Genomic DNA, 16,647 nt, shown 5'->3' on the forward strand with positions numbered 1-16,647 from the left:
TTTTGGTTGGTGGTCTATTCTCAATCCAGCAGTGACAGTGAGGTGTTTAAAAACTCCATCAGCGCTGCTGTCTTATCCACTCATACCAGAACAACACACACTAACACACCACCACCATGTCAGTGTCACTGCAGTGCTGAGAATGATCCACCACCCGAATAATACCTACTCTGTAGTGGTCCTGGGAGAGTCCTGACCATTGAAGAACAGCATGAAAGAGGGCTAACAAAGCATGCAGGAAGCAGATGGACTACAGTCAGTAATTGGAGAACTACAAAGTGCTTCTATATGGTAAGTGGAGCTGATAAAATTGACAATGTGTGGTTTTAATGTCATAGCTGATTGGTGTACTTTAATTTGCAACCTACTGACTGTTTTTAGTTTGTATGCTAGTCAGGGCTCTAGCAAAAGAAAAAAAAAATTAAAATATGGAACACTATTTGTTAAAAAATCTGCCCAAATCAATTTAAAGTAAACCTAAATGCTTGTAGTGTTGGCCGTGAGAAGGTTCTTGTGTACTGTTGTGCGTTGTATGTACTTGCATTTTCCAGCAGTGAAAAACATATGAATTACGTTTAAATTTTTAAAAATTAAATATACAGATTTGTACTGGACAATAGCAAAAACCTATTGAAGGATTATTTTTAAAGTTTATTTTTCACCACGAAGTTACATTTAGTAATAATAATAATTTTTATATAGCACCTGTCACACAACTGTAGTTCAAAATGCTTAATAGGACAGAAAATTGCATAGATACAAGAATTAAAAAAAAAAAAAGAATAAAAAGAAAAAAACTTAAAGTGAAAAGAAATGCTTGATTAAAATTGAATAAATAAATGAATGAATACACTATAAATCACATATAAAGTCACGTTAAGATGTTCTGTTTTCTGTATTTATAATAAGAATTCCAGAGGTGCCAATAATCATGACAACTGATTAAATAAATAAATGAATAGTGGGTGACTAGCTTGTACTACGGCAATGAAAACTGCAACATACGCATGAAGATTGTTGTGTGTCTGAGTACCACCTACCGGTACCCCTTCATCCCTCTCAGTCCCTCTCTCTCTCTCCCAATAAATGTCCCATTGACTGCGAGGAAAAGGGGGTGGGGAGTCAGAAGTTAAACTGCAGTGTTCTGTCTGTCCTGTAGAGGTCTGTACTAGAGCTGGTGTAATGTCAGTAACAGTAGTCATTTTTCTTCCCAAGTTTTTTTTGTGCAAGGCTGTAGATTGCTTAATCTAAGTATTATACTGGTGTAAAATATATAAATAAATGTGTTCCACTTACTATCATTGTGTAATATTAGGATCAGTCAGTGCTCCCATCAGTTAAAATGTTCTAGAATGCTCCCCCCCTTCCCGGTAGATTTGTTCAATTTATGGCTACATCCTTGTTCTTGTAGCTGTAATTTTGTGACTGATGGAACTATGGAATGTTTGTCACATAATATAATGTTTTACATTTATATATTATTATATTTATATTTTATACATTTATTACATATATAATAACATTTATTTCATGTTAAGAAACACTTTAATAACTTTAGTGTCTGCTGTCTAGGCATATAAATCATGTACAATTCCAGTTCTTTAAAAGTTGGGACAGTAGGCAAAATGCAAGAAAAACTGAAAGCAATGCTTTTTAAACTTTAGTTTCTTTTCACTAGACAATACACACTTTTACAAATGTAAATTACATTCAGCCATGTATGTCAGGCTGCATTTATTTCTGTGTTAACATCCCAAATGTGTTTTTTCTGGAGCATGTATGAGACATTGATTACACTGTAGAACATTGTACTCTATGTAGAGTGTATGTGTAGTAAATGGGAATTTGTGACTCGTTTCCAGACTATATAGGCTGTTGCATATGCCGCTCTCACATCAATTTTAGAAAAAGTGATATTTTCCTCAAGCTACTTTCTTTTAGTGATTGAACGACTGTGTAGTACATTTTTCTAATGTGTAATACTATTCTACGATCCCAAAAAGACAGCAAGTGATTAAGTTGTGCAGTGTAAGTGCGCAAGCAAGTTTTCAAAAGCCACACAAAGTGCACTGTGTCTTATATACAATAAAACACCAACAACAACAACAACAGAAAAAGAAAATTTACATAGTATAAAGTGGTGCTGTAATTGAGCAAATTAGTAGTATAGGCATCATTTTAAATATTAAAATAATGACTGTTAAACTGTTAAAACTGGATGTAAAACTAATAAAAGGTCCAGTCTGCCAGAGCATTAAATAGTAAAAAAAAAAATCATTAGAGCTGAAAAAAAACTAATCACAGTGAAATCGATCAAACCAGGCAATGCTTATAATGACGTATGGTTCAGTGCACAAACAGGCTTTCTCAGTGCTGTGACTGTGCTGTATCCAAACACGGATGGAAAATTACTGGGGTAAGATGAGAGATTTTGTAGAAGTTAGTGGAGCAAATTATATTTACCCTCTTCATGTAAAAAAATGAAATCCAAAATGGAGCAGCATATTGCAGCATTTTTTACAACATAGTAGGCAAAAGTACAACTTATTCCTCCATATCTTAAACTATCAAAGTCTTTTCCAGAACCAAAATTCAGAATTCTTCCTGTCCTGCTTATTTAATGTCCAGCTTTCACATCAATTAAAACAGACATACACATAATCTGGATTCTGAATTTAGGAGAGACAGACCATTACACCTAAATATCCTTTCCAGATCTTTTATTCTTGCTCTACCAAGTTCCAGTCTGTCGTTTTTCCTGACTAATGAATCCTTTGCTTGATTTATGATTCATAATAATAATCTCATGCCATTTTAATTCCATGCTACACAACCAGAAAGAGCCTCAATAACACTGCTAGTAAAAGCACATAGTTTTCATCATGAATTCCTGTTTGATTAAACTCAAACTCTGCTATGCTGGTCTTGTAAACAGTGAAATATAATAAGCCTGACTGAAACATTACCCTCAAACGACCAACAAAATCAGACGGAAAATTCCAGACGATACATCAGTCTACAAAATGTGCTGTATATTGCAAATCTTCTTCTTCCGCTAGTAAAACTGGTAATTAGAAACACATTTGAATCTACTAAAATCAATGAAGATCCTAAGTTTGGTTGGTTATTGTGGCTACTGCAATGATAAATTAGACTAAATATAATAAATATGCATTCATGGTGCATTTGTGTGGATATTTCTACATGAATAACAGAGGAAATTTGGTTCTTTGAGATAATAGAGAAAAATTATATAAATTATAGATTAATAGAGTACGATTCTTGCAGTATATTATGCTTCCTCTGTGTTTTGGGTGTCATTTTCGACCAACACTCAGAGTGAAGTCGTATTTGCTAGTCAACCATCTGGTAGGTTTGAGTTTTTAATAAGAACCATGTAGCACCAAGTAGCATAGGGAAATATTTTGACCACAAACTGAGTAAAGACATAAATGCAGTTGAATGATTTAAAACTTTCTAAAACAATGAGTGTAATAAGTGTTAAATTATCTTTAGCTTATTGTATCTATTAGTTTTTTGTATTGAAGTACATTGGAACACATGGACATTAGATCCAGAGATTGAGTACTCTTGGCAGAATTAGAAAACGTTCCTCTAAATCTTAAATCTTTTCCTTTACAATTTTATACTTTTTATTTATTAAATGTACTTTCTGTGATAACATTAGTAAGGTACATAAATAGACAGTAAAAATCTTATTGTACTTTTAGGATATTGTACCTTAGTCAACAGTTCTTTCCAATCTAATATACTTGCACTTTAGTAACTACGTTCTCCACCATAGCAATTACAGATTTTTCTTTTTGCTCTACTACTGTGTATGAGATAGTATTACTCTAAATTGAATGGATGAGATTAGAACCATAAATGCATAGAGTTCAAAGGAGGTCAGCTCCAGCTTTTTCACCTCATTACCCATGAAGCAAGGTCCTCTAAAAAAAGGAACCACTGCGAAAGCTATTTCATGTTAAGAAACACTTTAATAACTTTAGTGTCTGCTGTCTAGGCATATAAATCATGTACAATTCCAGTTCTTTAAAAGTTGGGACAGTAGGCAAAATGCTATAAAAACTGAAGGCAATGATTACAACTAGATTTTTCATCAATTTAATGAAAAAAAATCACATGTAGTGACGTAGTGTTTACCATTTCAAATGTATTGATTTTTGTAATATTACATTAATTCCTAATTTAATAATTTGATAACAAAGGGCACACAAATTTACAAGCAAGCAGGGGTTAAGTTCGCCACTTTGTGAAAAATGTTGAGTTTAAGAACAAATCATGCAACTGCAAGGAATTTAGGGTTGTATTGTCTACAGCCCATAACATTATTTATTGCATTTTCCCCAATTTTCCTCCCAATTTAGTCATATCCAATTACCCGATTGCATTACACTTCCTCTCTACTAATGCTGATCTCCACTGCTGATTGTCACACTGCTAGCCTTGGTGTGCTTATATGTGCCACGCCCCTCTTCTCCGTGAGCACACTCACTCCTGCCAGGCCTCACTCCTGATTGGTCCCCCTGAGCAATCAGCCCCAGCTGTTCCTAATCAGGGACGAGTTTAAAAAGGAGAGCTGAGGAACAGGCTGGCAGGGGTTATTTTGGTTTATGGTGGTTATTTTCCAGTGTCCCTAGCCTGTGTTTAGCCAATGTCCCTAGCCTGTGTTTAGCCAATGTCCCTAGCCTGTGTTTAGCCAATGTCCCTAGCTTATGTTTAGTTTGTGTTCCTAGCCTGTGTTTAGCCAGTGTTCCTAGCCTGTGTTTAGCCAGTGTTCCTAGCCTGTGTTTAGCCAGTGTTCCTAGCCTGCGTTTAGCCAGTGTTCCTAGCCTGTGTTTATCCAATGTCCCTAGCTTATGTTTAGTTTGTGTTCCTAGCCTGTGTTTAGCCAGTGTTCCTAGCCTGCGTTTAGCCAGTGTTCCTAGCTTATGTTTAGTTTGTGTTCCTAGCCTGTGTTTAGCCAGTGTTCCTAGCCTGTGTTTAGCCAGTGTTCCTAGCCTGTGTTTAGCCAGTGTTCCTAGCCTGCGTTTAGCCAGTGTTCCTAGCTTATGTTTAGTTTGTGTTCCTAGCCTGTGTTTAGCCAGTGTTCCTAGCCTATGTTTAGCCAGTGTTCCTAGCCTGTGTTTAGCCAGTGTTCCTAGCCTGTGTTTAGCCAGTGTTCCTAGCCTGTGTTTAGCCAGTGTTCCTAGCCTGTGTTTAGCCAGTGTTCCTAGCTTATGTTTAGTTTGTGTTCCTAGCCTGTGTTTAGCCAGTGTTCCTAGCCTGTGTTTAGCCAGTGTTCCTAGCCTGTGTTTAGCCAATGTTCCTAGCTTATGTTTAGCCTATGTTCCTAACCTATGTTTAGTCTGTATCCCTAGTTTATATTCCCAGTCCGTGTTCCCAGTCTGTGTTCCCAGTCCGTGTACCTAGTTCATGTTCCATACTCTTGTCATTCCCTTGTTTAGTTCATTAATAAATATCTTGCCCTACATCTCTGCGTGTGTGTCCGCCCCCTTTGTCTTGTCTTTGTTTAGTCCTTAGCCCCACCGTGACATAATAACCCCTCACTAGGACACAGCGAGATGTTTAGTCTTAGGAATTTTCCGGAGTTTGACTCCATGAGGTTTCCTCTAATCTTCTTACTTTACAAGCCAGCTCCCTATGATGGAAGCGACCTTTTGGTTGAGGGCTTTCTGCTTCAGAGCCAGCTCTACCTGCAAAACCTTCTCGACCCGCAGCCTTCTGAAACACAAAAGGTGATGTTCATGATGTCTAGGCTGAAGGGTGCTGCGCGAGAATGGGCGAGGCAGCTCTGGACTGAGAAGGGAGCAGTGCTGAACTCTGTGCAAGAGTTTGAGGGCCTCATGCGAGCTCAATTTTCTCGTCGTCACCCCAAGGGCTCCAGGGGTCTTTTTGTTTGTTCACCGGCCCCAGTGCCGTGTTCTCAAGTTCGGGTCAGTCCTAGGCCGAGTTCGTCTGTCCAAGTCTGTCCAATGTCTCCAGGGTCCAAACAGCTGACTTCTGACGCATATCCAGGGTCCAAGCAGCTGATTTCGGACGCCTCTCCAGTGTTTTCGCAGCTGACTTCGGACGCCTCTCCAGGGTCCTCGCAGCTGAATGACGTTTCTCCAGTGTTTTCTCAAGTGACTTCGGACGCCTCTCCAGGGTCCTCACCGTTGTTTCAAGGAGTTTCTCAAGGATTTTTGCAGCTGACTTCGGACACCTCTCCAGGGTCCTCACAGCTGAGTGACGTTTCTCCAGTGTTTTCGCAAGTGACTTCAGACGCCTCTCCAGGGTCCTCACCGTTGTTTCAAGGAGTTTCTCAAGGATTTTTGCAGCTGACTTCGGACGCCTCTCCAGGGTCCTCACAGCTGAGTGATGTTTCTCTAGTGTTTTCGCAAGTGACTTCGGACGCCTCTCCAGGGTCCTCACAACTGAGTGATGTTTCTCTAGTGTTTTCGCAGCTGACTTTGGACGCCTCTCCAGGGTCCTCGCAGCTGACTGACGTTTCTCCAGTGTTTTCGCAGCTGACTTTGGACACCACTCCAGAGTCCTCACAGCTGAATCAAGGAGATTCTCAAGGATTTGTGCAGCTGATTAATGACGTTTCTCCAGTGTTTTCGCAAGTGACTTCAGACGCCTCTCCAGGGTCCTCACCGTTGTTTCAAGGAGTTTCTCAAGGATTTTTGCAGCTGACTTCGGACGCCTCTCCAGGGTCCTCACAGCTGAGTGATGTTTCTCTAGTGTTTTCGCAAGTGACTTCGGACGCCTCTCCAGGGTCCTCACAACTGAGTGATGTTTCTCTAGTGTTTTCGCAGCTGACTTTGGACGCCTCTCCAGGGTCCTCGCAGCTGACTGACGTTTCTCCAGTGTTTTCACAGCTGACTTTGGACACCACTCCAGAGTCCTCACAGCTGAATCAAGGAGATTCTCAAGGATTTGTGCAGCTGATTAATGACGTTTCTCCAGTGTTTTTGCAGCTGACTCCGGACGCCTCTTCTCAAGGGTCCACGCAGCTGATTCCGGACGCCTCTTCTCAAGGGTCCTCTCAGCTGACTCCCGAAGCCTCTTCGCCAGGCTTACCGCAGCTGACTCCCGAAGCCTCTTCGCCAGGCTCACCGCAGCTGACTCCCGAAGCCTCTTCGCCAGGCTCACCGCAGCTGACTCCCGAAGCCTCTTCGCCAGGCTCACCGCAGCTGACTCCCGAAGCCTCTTCGCCAGGCTCACCGCAGCTGACTCCCGAAGCCTCTTCGCCAGGCTCACCGCAGCTGACTCCCGAAGCCTCTTCGCCAGGTTCACCGCAGCTGACTCCCGAAGCCTCTTCGCCAGGCTCACCGCAGCTGACTCCCGAAGCCTCTTCGCCAGGCTCACCACAGCTGACTCCCGAAGCCTCTTCGCCAGGCTCACCGCAGCTGACTCCCGAAGCCTCTTCGCCAGGCTCACCGCAGCTGACTCCCGAAGCCTCTTCGCCAGGCTCACCGCAGCTGACTCCCGAAGCCTCTTCGCCAGGCTCACAGCAGCTGACTCCCGAAGCTTCTTCGCCAGGCTCACCGCAGCTGACTCCCGAAGCCTCTTCGCCAGGCTCACAGCAGCTGACTCCCGAAGCCTCTTCGCCAGGCTCACCGCAGCTGACTCCCGAAGCCTCTTCGCCAGGCTCACCGCAGCTGACTCCCGAAGCCTCTTCGCCAGGCTCACCGCAGTTGATTTCTGTTCCTGAGTTGGTGCCCCCTGATGGCACTCCTGTTCCTGAGTTGGTGTCCTCCGACGGCACTTCTGTTCCTGAGTTGGTGTCCTCCGACGGCACTTCTGTTCCCGAGTTGGTGTCCTCCGACGGCACTTCTGTTCCCGAGTTGGTGTCCTCCGACGGCACTTCTGTTCCCGAGTTGGTGTCCTCCGACGGCACTTCTGTTCCCGAGTTGGTGTCCTCCGACGGCACTTCTGTTCCCGAGTTGGTGTCCACCGACGGCACTTCTGTTCCCGAGTTGGTGTCCTCCGACGGCGCTTCTGTTCCCGAGTTGGTGTCCTCCGATGGCGCTCCTGTTCCTGAGTTGGCGCCCCCTGATGGCGCTCCTGTTCCTGAGTTGGAGTCCTTTGATGGTGCTTCTGTTCCCGAGTTGGCGCCCTCCGATGGCGCTCTTGTTCCCGAGTCGGTGCCCCCTGATGGCACTCCTGTTTCCAAAGGCGCTCCTGTCAAGTCAGCACCCCCAGAGGGTGCTCCTGGTTCTTTATCAGCACCCACCGACGGCGCATCTGAACTTTTGTCATGCCTGCCTGAGGACATTTTTAATGACTTCAAATTTACCCCGCAGGGCCCAGGACCTCCTTGTTTTTTTTTTTTTTTTAGGCACTCCAGGTGTAGTGCCTTTGGGAGGGGCATCTGTCACACTGCTAGCCTTGGTGTGCTTATATGTGCCACGCCCCTCTTCTCCGTGAGCACACTCACTCCTGCCAGGCCTCACTCCTGATTGGTCCCCCTGAGCAATCAGCCCCAGCTGTTCCTAATCAGGGACGAGTTTAAAAAGGAGAGCTGAGGAACAGGCTGGCAGGGGTTATTTTGGTTTATGGTGGTTATTTTCCAGTGTCCCTAGCCTGTGTTTAGCCAATGTCCCTAGCCTGTGTTTAGCCAATGTCCCTAGCTTATGTTTAGTTTGTGTTCCTAGCCTGTGTTTAGCCAGTGTTCCTAGCCTGTGTTTAGCCAGTGTTCCTAGCCTGCGTTTAGCCAGTGTTCCTAGCCTGTGTTTAGCCAATGTCCCTAGCTTATGTTTAGTTTGTGTTCCTAGCCTGTGTTTAGCCAGTGTTCCTAGCCTGCGTTTAGCCAGTGTTCCTAGCTTATGTTTAGTTTGTGTTCCTAGCCTGTGTTTAGCCAGTGTTCCTAGCCTGTGTTTAGTTTGTGTTCCTAGCCTGTGTTTAGCCAGTGTTCCTAGCCTGCGTTTAGCCAGTGTTCCTAGCTTATGTTTAGTTTGTGTTCCTAGCCTGTGTTTAGCCAGTGTTCCTAGCCTGTGTTTAGCCAGTGTTCCTAGCCTGTGTTTAGTTTGTGTTCCTAGCCTGTGTTTAGCCAGTGTTCCTAGCCTGTGTTTAGTTTGTGTTCCTAGCCTGTGTTTAGCCAGTGTTCCTAGCCTGCGTTTAGCCAGTGTTCCTAGCTTATGTTTAGTTTGTGTTCCTAGCCTGTGTTTAGCCAGTGTTCCTAGCCTATGTTTAGCCAGTGTTCCTAGCCTGTGTTTAGCCAGTGTTCCTAGCCTGTGTTTAGCCAATGTCCCTAGCTTATGTTTAGTTTGTGTTCCGAGCCTGTGTTTAGCCAGTGTTCCTAGCTTATGTTTAGTTTGTGTTCCTAGCCTGTGTTTAGCCAGTGTTCCTAGCCTGTGTTTAGCCAGTGTTCCTAGCCTGTGTTTAGCCAATGTTCCTAGCTTATGTTTAGCCTATGTTCCTAACCTATGTTTAGTCTGTATCCCTAGTTTATATTCCCAGTCCGTGTTCCCAGTCTGTGTTCCCAGTCCGTGTACCTAGTTCATGTTCCATACTCTTGTCATTCCCTTGTTTAGTTCATTAATAAATATCTTGCCCTACATCTCTGCGTGTGTGTCCGCCCCCTTTGTCTTGTCTTTGTTTAGTCCTTAGCCCCACCGTGACACTGATTGAGGAGAGCGAGACTGTCACATGCCCCTCCGACATGTGTGCAGTAGATGACTGCATCTTTTCACCTGCATGAGGCGAGTTCATATGTAGATCAGCTTTGTGTACGGAGAGACACACCCTGATCAACGCATTATTCCTCAAGCCAGCAGAGGCCCTAATCGCATCAGTTATGAGGTCCCTATCCGGCTTCCCGCCCTGTATGAACAACAAGCCAATCATTGTTCATGTAGCCACCAAGCCCAGCCAAATGGCTGAGCCGAGCTTTGAACTGATACAGTAAGTTTGAAATGTCAGCTCTGGTGTGCTAGCGGCTTTTTTTTTTACCACTGCACCACCTGAGCGGCCCATAACGTTATTGAAAGATTCAGAGAATCTAAAATTACATGATTCATGCAAAAGGTCTGGCCTAAAACCAATATTAAATGCACATGTTACAATCCCTCAAATGACACTGCATGCTACTGTCATGATTATAACCAAATGAGCTTTGGACCTCTGGAGTTTACCCTTCACAGTAAACGTGTCACCACATCTACAAATGTTAAGACTCATTAACCAGAGATGAAATCAGATATCAGCAACATCCAAAAGCAGTTGACCTTTAAGAGTTGAAGCTCATCTGAGATGGACTAATGGATAGCTAATTGTTTTTAAAAATAATGGACACTGTGCTCACTAGGCCAAAGAGGAATCATTCCAATTGTTACAAACGCAAAGTCAAAAAACCAGCATCCGTCAAGGTATCATTAATTCTGAGGGTTACATACACATTTTGAAGCAACAAATGCTTCCATCTAGCCAAATCTTTTTAGGAACAGGTTTTAGAAAGCCAATGCCAAGCCACATTCAGTATGTTACAACAGCTTGGCCTTGTTGTAAAAGAGTGCAGGTGCTTCACTGGCCTGCCTTACATGTTAAAAATGGTCAGAAATCACAACAAATTATCTCATCATTTCCTAAAAACATATACAACATATTTAATAAGAAAGGAAAAGTAATACGTTACTTTTTTTAAATGTGTTGCAGCCACCAAATTTACAACCCCAAATCAGAAAAAAGTTGGGACAGTATGGAAAATGCAAATAAAATAAAAATGCAGTGTTCCTTACATTTACTTTAACTTTTATTTGATTGCATACAGTTTGAACCCGAGATATTTCATGTTTTGTCTGCTCAACTTCATTTCATTTATTAATATACCTCCATTCCTGCATTTCAGGCCTGCAACACATTCTAAAAAAAGTTGGGACAGGGGCAATTTAGGGCTAGTAATGAGGTGAAAAAATTTAATAATGTGATTCCAGACAGGTGATGTCAACAGGTGATTGTAATTATTTGTTTTGGTACAAAAGCAGCATCTCATCTTTGATGAGCAAAGATGATCAGAGGATCTCCAGTTTGTCAACAAATGTGTGAGAAAATTATTGAAATGTTTAAAAACAAGCATATTTCTCCCTCTACAGTGCATAATATCGATTAAACGATTCAAAGAATTGGGAGGAATTTTAGTGCGTAGAGGCCAAGGGCACAAGCTTAAGCTGAATGGCCATGATCTTCAATCCCTCAGACGGCACTGCATCAAGAACCGCCACTCAATAGCTGATATAACCACATGGGTGAGGGATTACTTTGGCAAACTCTACAATACAGAGTTACATGCACAAATGCCACTTTAAACTTTACTGCGCAAAAAAGAAGTCTTATGTTAACCATGTCCAGAAGCGGCGTCAACTTCTCTGGGCTTGGAGGCATCTAGGATGGACCATCATAAACTGGAAATGTGTATTGTGGTCAGATAAATCAGCATTCCAGGTCTTTTCTGGAAAAAATGGACGCCGTGTGCTCCAGACCAAAGACGAAAAGGACCATCCAGACTGTTATCAGCAACAAGTCCAAAAGCCAGGGTCTGTCATGAGAATTTTGAAATGAAAAATGCGACAACAACGACCCCGTACTGTTGCACATCTTAAGACGTGTTTGCAGGAAGAATGAGACAAAATAAAAGCTGAAACACTAAATCACTTGGTATCCTCGGTGTCAAAACTTATTTTAAGTGTGGTGAAAAGGAATGGCAACATTACAAAGTGGTAAATGCTTAACTGTCCCAACTTTTTTTGGAATGTGTTGCAGGCCTGAAATGCAGGAATGAATGTTTATTAATAAATGAAATGAGGTTGAGCAGATAAAACATGAAATATCTCAGGTTCATCCTGTCTGCAATCAAATAAAAGTCAAAGTCAATATAAGAAACTCTTGTGTTTTATCTGTGTAAAAATATTTCCTGTTTCCTGTGCCATGTTTTTGTAATGAGGGTTTCACACATCAAGCACAGAATGCGTTTAAAGACAACGCTTTAAACATTTATGGACTAAAAAATATATATCTTTCTGAAGCTCTCTCACTCTCGTTTCTTTTCTGCTTGAGGTAGATGAATAGGATATTACATTTTCCGCTCATAAAAATGGGTCAGCGAGTAAAAGCCAGACAGTCTGTCTCAGAAATGACCCACAAGCTTTCTGGGCAAGTGGAGCTTTGCATTTCCCAGTTTCCTATTAGAGCTACACTACAAAGCTCATTAGATTAGCAGTCATTCCCAACCACAATGAGCTACTATTGACTCCACGCTTCAAAAGAGTCGAGTAAATATAATTCATGACCAGATTGCTTAAAGTCTTGATGAAATGATTATATAATTGTATATTAAAGTGTATGCACTTCTGTTGCAATTACTGTAATCGTGCTGTTATAAATCTGTACAAATACACTGTAACAAATTGTCTGTGTCTAAAAACACAGCTCCAGGTCTGCTTCTTTAAATTCTTTGTAACTGCAATTTCTCTTATACTACTCACACATGGAAACATGGTGGACTATTGTGCAAAATGCCTAGTGTCTCAAGAAAGTACATGGTATGAATGGATCAGACACAGCAGCACTTCTGGAGTTTTTAAATACCGTGTCCACTCACTGTCCACTCTATTAGACACTCCTACCTAGTTAGTCCACCTTATAGATGTAAAGACGATCGCTCATCTATTGCTGCTGTTTGAGTTGGTCATCTTCTAGACCTTCATCAGTGGTCACAGGACGCTGTTGGCTGGATATTTTTGGTTGGTGGACTATTCTCAGTCCAGCAGTGACAGTGAGGTGTTTAAAAACTCCATCAGCGCTGCTGTGTCTGATCCACTCATACCAGCACAACACACACTAACACACCACCACCATGTCAGTGTCACTGCAGTGCTGAGAATGATCCACCACCCAAATAATACCTGCACTGTAGTGGTCCTGTGGGAGTCCTGACCATTGAAGAACAGCATGAAAGGGGACTAACAAAGTATGTAGAGAAACAGATGGACTACAGTCAGTAATTGTAGAACTACAAAGTGCTTCTATATGGTAAGTGGAGCTGATAAAATAGTGTGTTCCACTACATGGACAAAACACAAGTCCATCACAAGGCCGATTTACCTAAGGCCAACAATCAATCAACGTATTGGTACCTTTTTTGAAAAGGGGAAAAATGAGGTACCTTAAGGAAAGCCAAGCTTACACAAAACAATGAGTTTCACAATTATGGTCACTGGGGAAGGATTTAAATCATAGGTAGCTTTGCTACACCCACACTTCCTGCAGTTTATATTTAGCATTTAATAGAATAACACGCACTGTCACTCTAAAAAGATTTGTGTTCAAACATATTTTGTGATGTGTACAATGTAACCATTTTTATTCTATGCAAAATATCATGATTATCATTTTAGCTGTTATTGTGCAGTCCTCAGATCTCAGACAAATGCTCACATCAAACCTAAATAGAATTCAGGAGACTTCAACTGGTCCAGACAGTTCTTTTTCTATAAACGTGAATAAAAATGGTCGGTGATTTATGAAAACATTAAAATAACAAAGGAACATGAAAATGCTAAATCAAATGGCAAAGATCTGTGCTTGACTGGGTTCATCAACAACAATGAGGTTCCTGAATAGATCCAGGGGGAACCTCTAATTTCCCACAGTTTGGCTGATTAGACAGTGCCCCATAGAAGTCTTACTTTAAAAGCAGAAAGAAAAAAAAATAAAAGAATATAAAAGCTTTTTCAATACTCCGCTCTACTGGACTGCACCTGTTCTCACTGGTAAAAGAACCAAGCCTTCTCAAAGCTCTTGAGGTGTGACAGATGAAAAAAAATGGAATACTAATGAAAATTTTTTCTTTTGGCTTTTTCTATGGCTGGTCTAATCAGCAGATGGGGAGGTAGTGAGGCATGCCACTGTGATCTTTATAGGGTGCTGCTGGCCTTTCTCCTACTATTTCTTTTAAATGGTCCTTGTGCTTCGACACACATCTGGAAGCAGGTGAAACATATAAGACACTCACTGTCCACTTACCATATAGCAGCACTTTGTAGTTCTACAATTACTGACTGTCGTCCATCTGTATCTCTGCGTGCTTTGTTAGCCTCTTTTCATGCTGTTCTTCAATGGTCAGGACTCTCCCAGGACCACCACAAAGTAGGTATTATTTAGGTGGTGGATCATTCTCAGCACTGCTGTGACACTGACATGGTGGTGGTGTGTTAGTGTGTGTTGTGCTGGTAGGAGTGGATAAGACACAGCAGCGCTGATGGAGTTTTTAAACACCTCACTGTCACTGTTGGACTGAGAATAGTCCACTAACCAAAAATATCCAGCCAACAGCGTCCTGTAGGCAGCATCCTGTAACCACTGATGAAGGTCTAGAAGATGACCAACTCAAACAGCAGCAATAAATGAATGACCGTCTCTGACTTTAAATCTACAAGGTGGACCAACCAGGTAGGAGTGTCTAATAGAGTGGACAGTGAGTGGACACAGTATTGAAAAACTCCAGCAGCGCTGCTGTGTCTGATCTTGGTGGTCCTGTGGGGGTCCTGACCATTGAAGAACAGGGTGAAAGCAGGCTAAAACAGTATGTAGAGAAACAGATGGACTACAGTCAGTAATTGTAGAACTACAAAGTGCTTCAATATGGTAAGTGAAGCTGATAAAAGTGACTGAGTGTGGGAACAAGGAGGTGGTATTAATGTTATGACTGATCAGTGTATATTTTAACATCAGCTTACATAAATTATTACATTTAAGCTAAACTATCCATAGTATACATTTACAAAGTTTTATCGGAGGCTAAGAAGATTTACAAAGGCCTCCTACATACCACTGAAGTCATAAGTCTACATACACTTGTAAGGGATGTGCAACTTTTGGATTTCAGTTATTGTTCAACTCTTTTTTTTCTGTAACCAAATGATTGGAAAACATACTTCTGGGTTTTCTTTTTTTAATTTAAGTAAAATAAACTTTTAAAAGGTTATATTTGTGTGTTTTGACACAATCAGCTCTGTCAAAAATATACCTACAGCACACTAACATTTGGTTAAATGTTCCTCTTTTTTTTCTTTTTTTCTTTTCAAATGTATTTGTATAGCGCTTTTACAGTTGACATCGTCTCAAAGCAGCTTTACAGAATCCAGGACCAAAACCCATGATGAGCAAGCCAAGGGAAACAGTGCCAATGAAAAACTTACAAGAAAGAAACCTTGAGAAAAAACAGACTTAACAGGCCCCATCCTCTTTGGGTGGCCTATAGAGGACTATTGAGTTTATTACATTATGACTAGAAATTTGCAATATTACTTGTAACAAAGGGTTAAGTGAAAAACAAATAATTTATATAATCTGCTGGAAAGTTTTTGGACAAAGTTTCTGTGTGTGCAGTCAGCACTGATTTCCAACACATGGCCGTTTTTTCACCTCTATTAGATGCTTTTGATTCGCATCAACAAACTTTTGGGGCAAATCTGACTGGATCTTTGACCATTTCACCAAAGGTGTTGCTTTTCTGGCACAGGTTAAAACTTACTTTGTATTTTTATTATAAAGTGCTGTCCAGTCTATTCTGATTCCTGCCAACCATATGGATGGAGTTTCCAAAATGAAAGTTTCAATTTGGTTATCTGGGCTTCCACTTTTATACTGTTTTCTACAAGTATAAAAAAAAAATAGCTGAGCGCATTTGCAAAACAAGCTTTGTAAATGGATTTCTTTTAAATTAATATCAGTGCAATCACTCCAGATGAGCTGAAATCAAATGGGCCACTGAAAGACTGTCATTGTTAACAAAATACTCTATTCATCTCTTCATGTTACTGGTACAAACCTTCTATGTTTAAAAGGGGGGAAGATGTGACAGGATTCATTTTCATCCAAATTTGCTTTATTTGAACCTTAAATTTGGTATGTTCGAGAATGTGCGTGCACCCAACGTCTTTTTCTGATTGAGTTTTTACAATGGCAGGGAATGTAATGTAACAGACAGCACTAATAGCATGTACACAGTGTCTTATAATTAAATGTACCAAGGGTATTAAATACATATAACTACACAGTGAGACACTGAAATAATTGCTTTTAAAAAAAAACCAAACCATAATTGTCCATTATGGTCAAACTGAGCTTTGAATTTATTCTGGAACTTGTGTGAAAAATTCCTTTCACCTAACACTGTAAGTCTATACCAGATAAAAAATAAGGTAGTGCTAATTAATATTCGTTACATCTTACTAATGCTCCACTAAGCCCATTAACAGATTTACAGCTGCATCATTAATTGTACATTGTGCTACAATACCAGGGTGAGTCACGTCTTAGTAATGAAGAGCATGATGAAGCCGTGCATTTGCAAGAATATAAAATAACACAAGTGTAAAATGCTTCATTAAGGGAGAACAATACTGTGGCTAAAAATCCCTCAACCAACAACATGATAAACGCAAATAAATAAGGAGACCAAAATGACAAAACAGATTAACAAATGAAACACACAATAAAATCCGCAGCCCACAACAGAGAGAGTGGACAGATCAGGGATAGCTTAGAACTGAGAACTGATTGTCACAACCCATTTTTCGGAAAGAATGATAAAGAACCCCTTAAAACAAGCTGCGGAGGGCATAAACAGCACTCCAA

Source organism: Trichomycterus rosablanca, chromosome 4, assembly GCF_030014385.1.
Source record: "Trichomycterus rosablanca isolate fTriRos1 chromosome 4, fTriRos1.hap1, whole genome shotgun sequence".
NCBI lineage: Eukaryota > Metazoa > Chordata > Actinopteri > Siluriformes > Trichomycteridae > Trichomycterus > Trichomycterus rosablanca.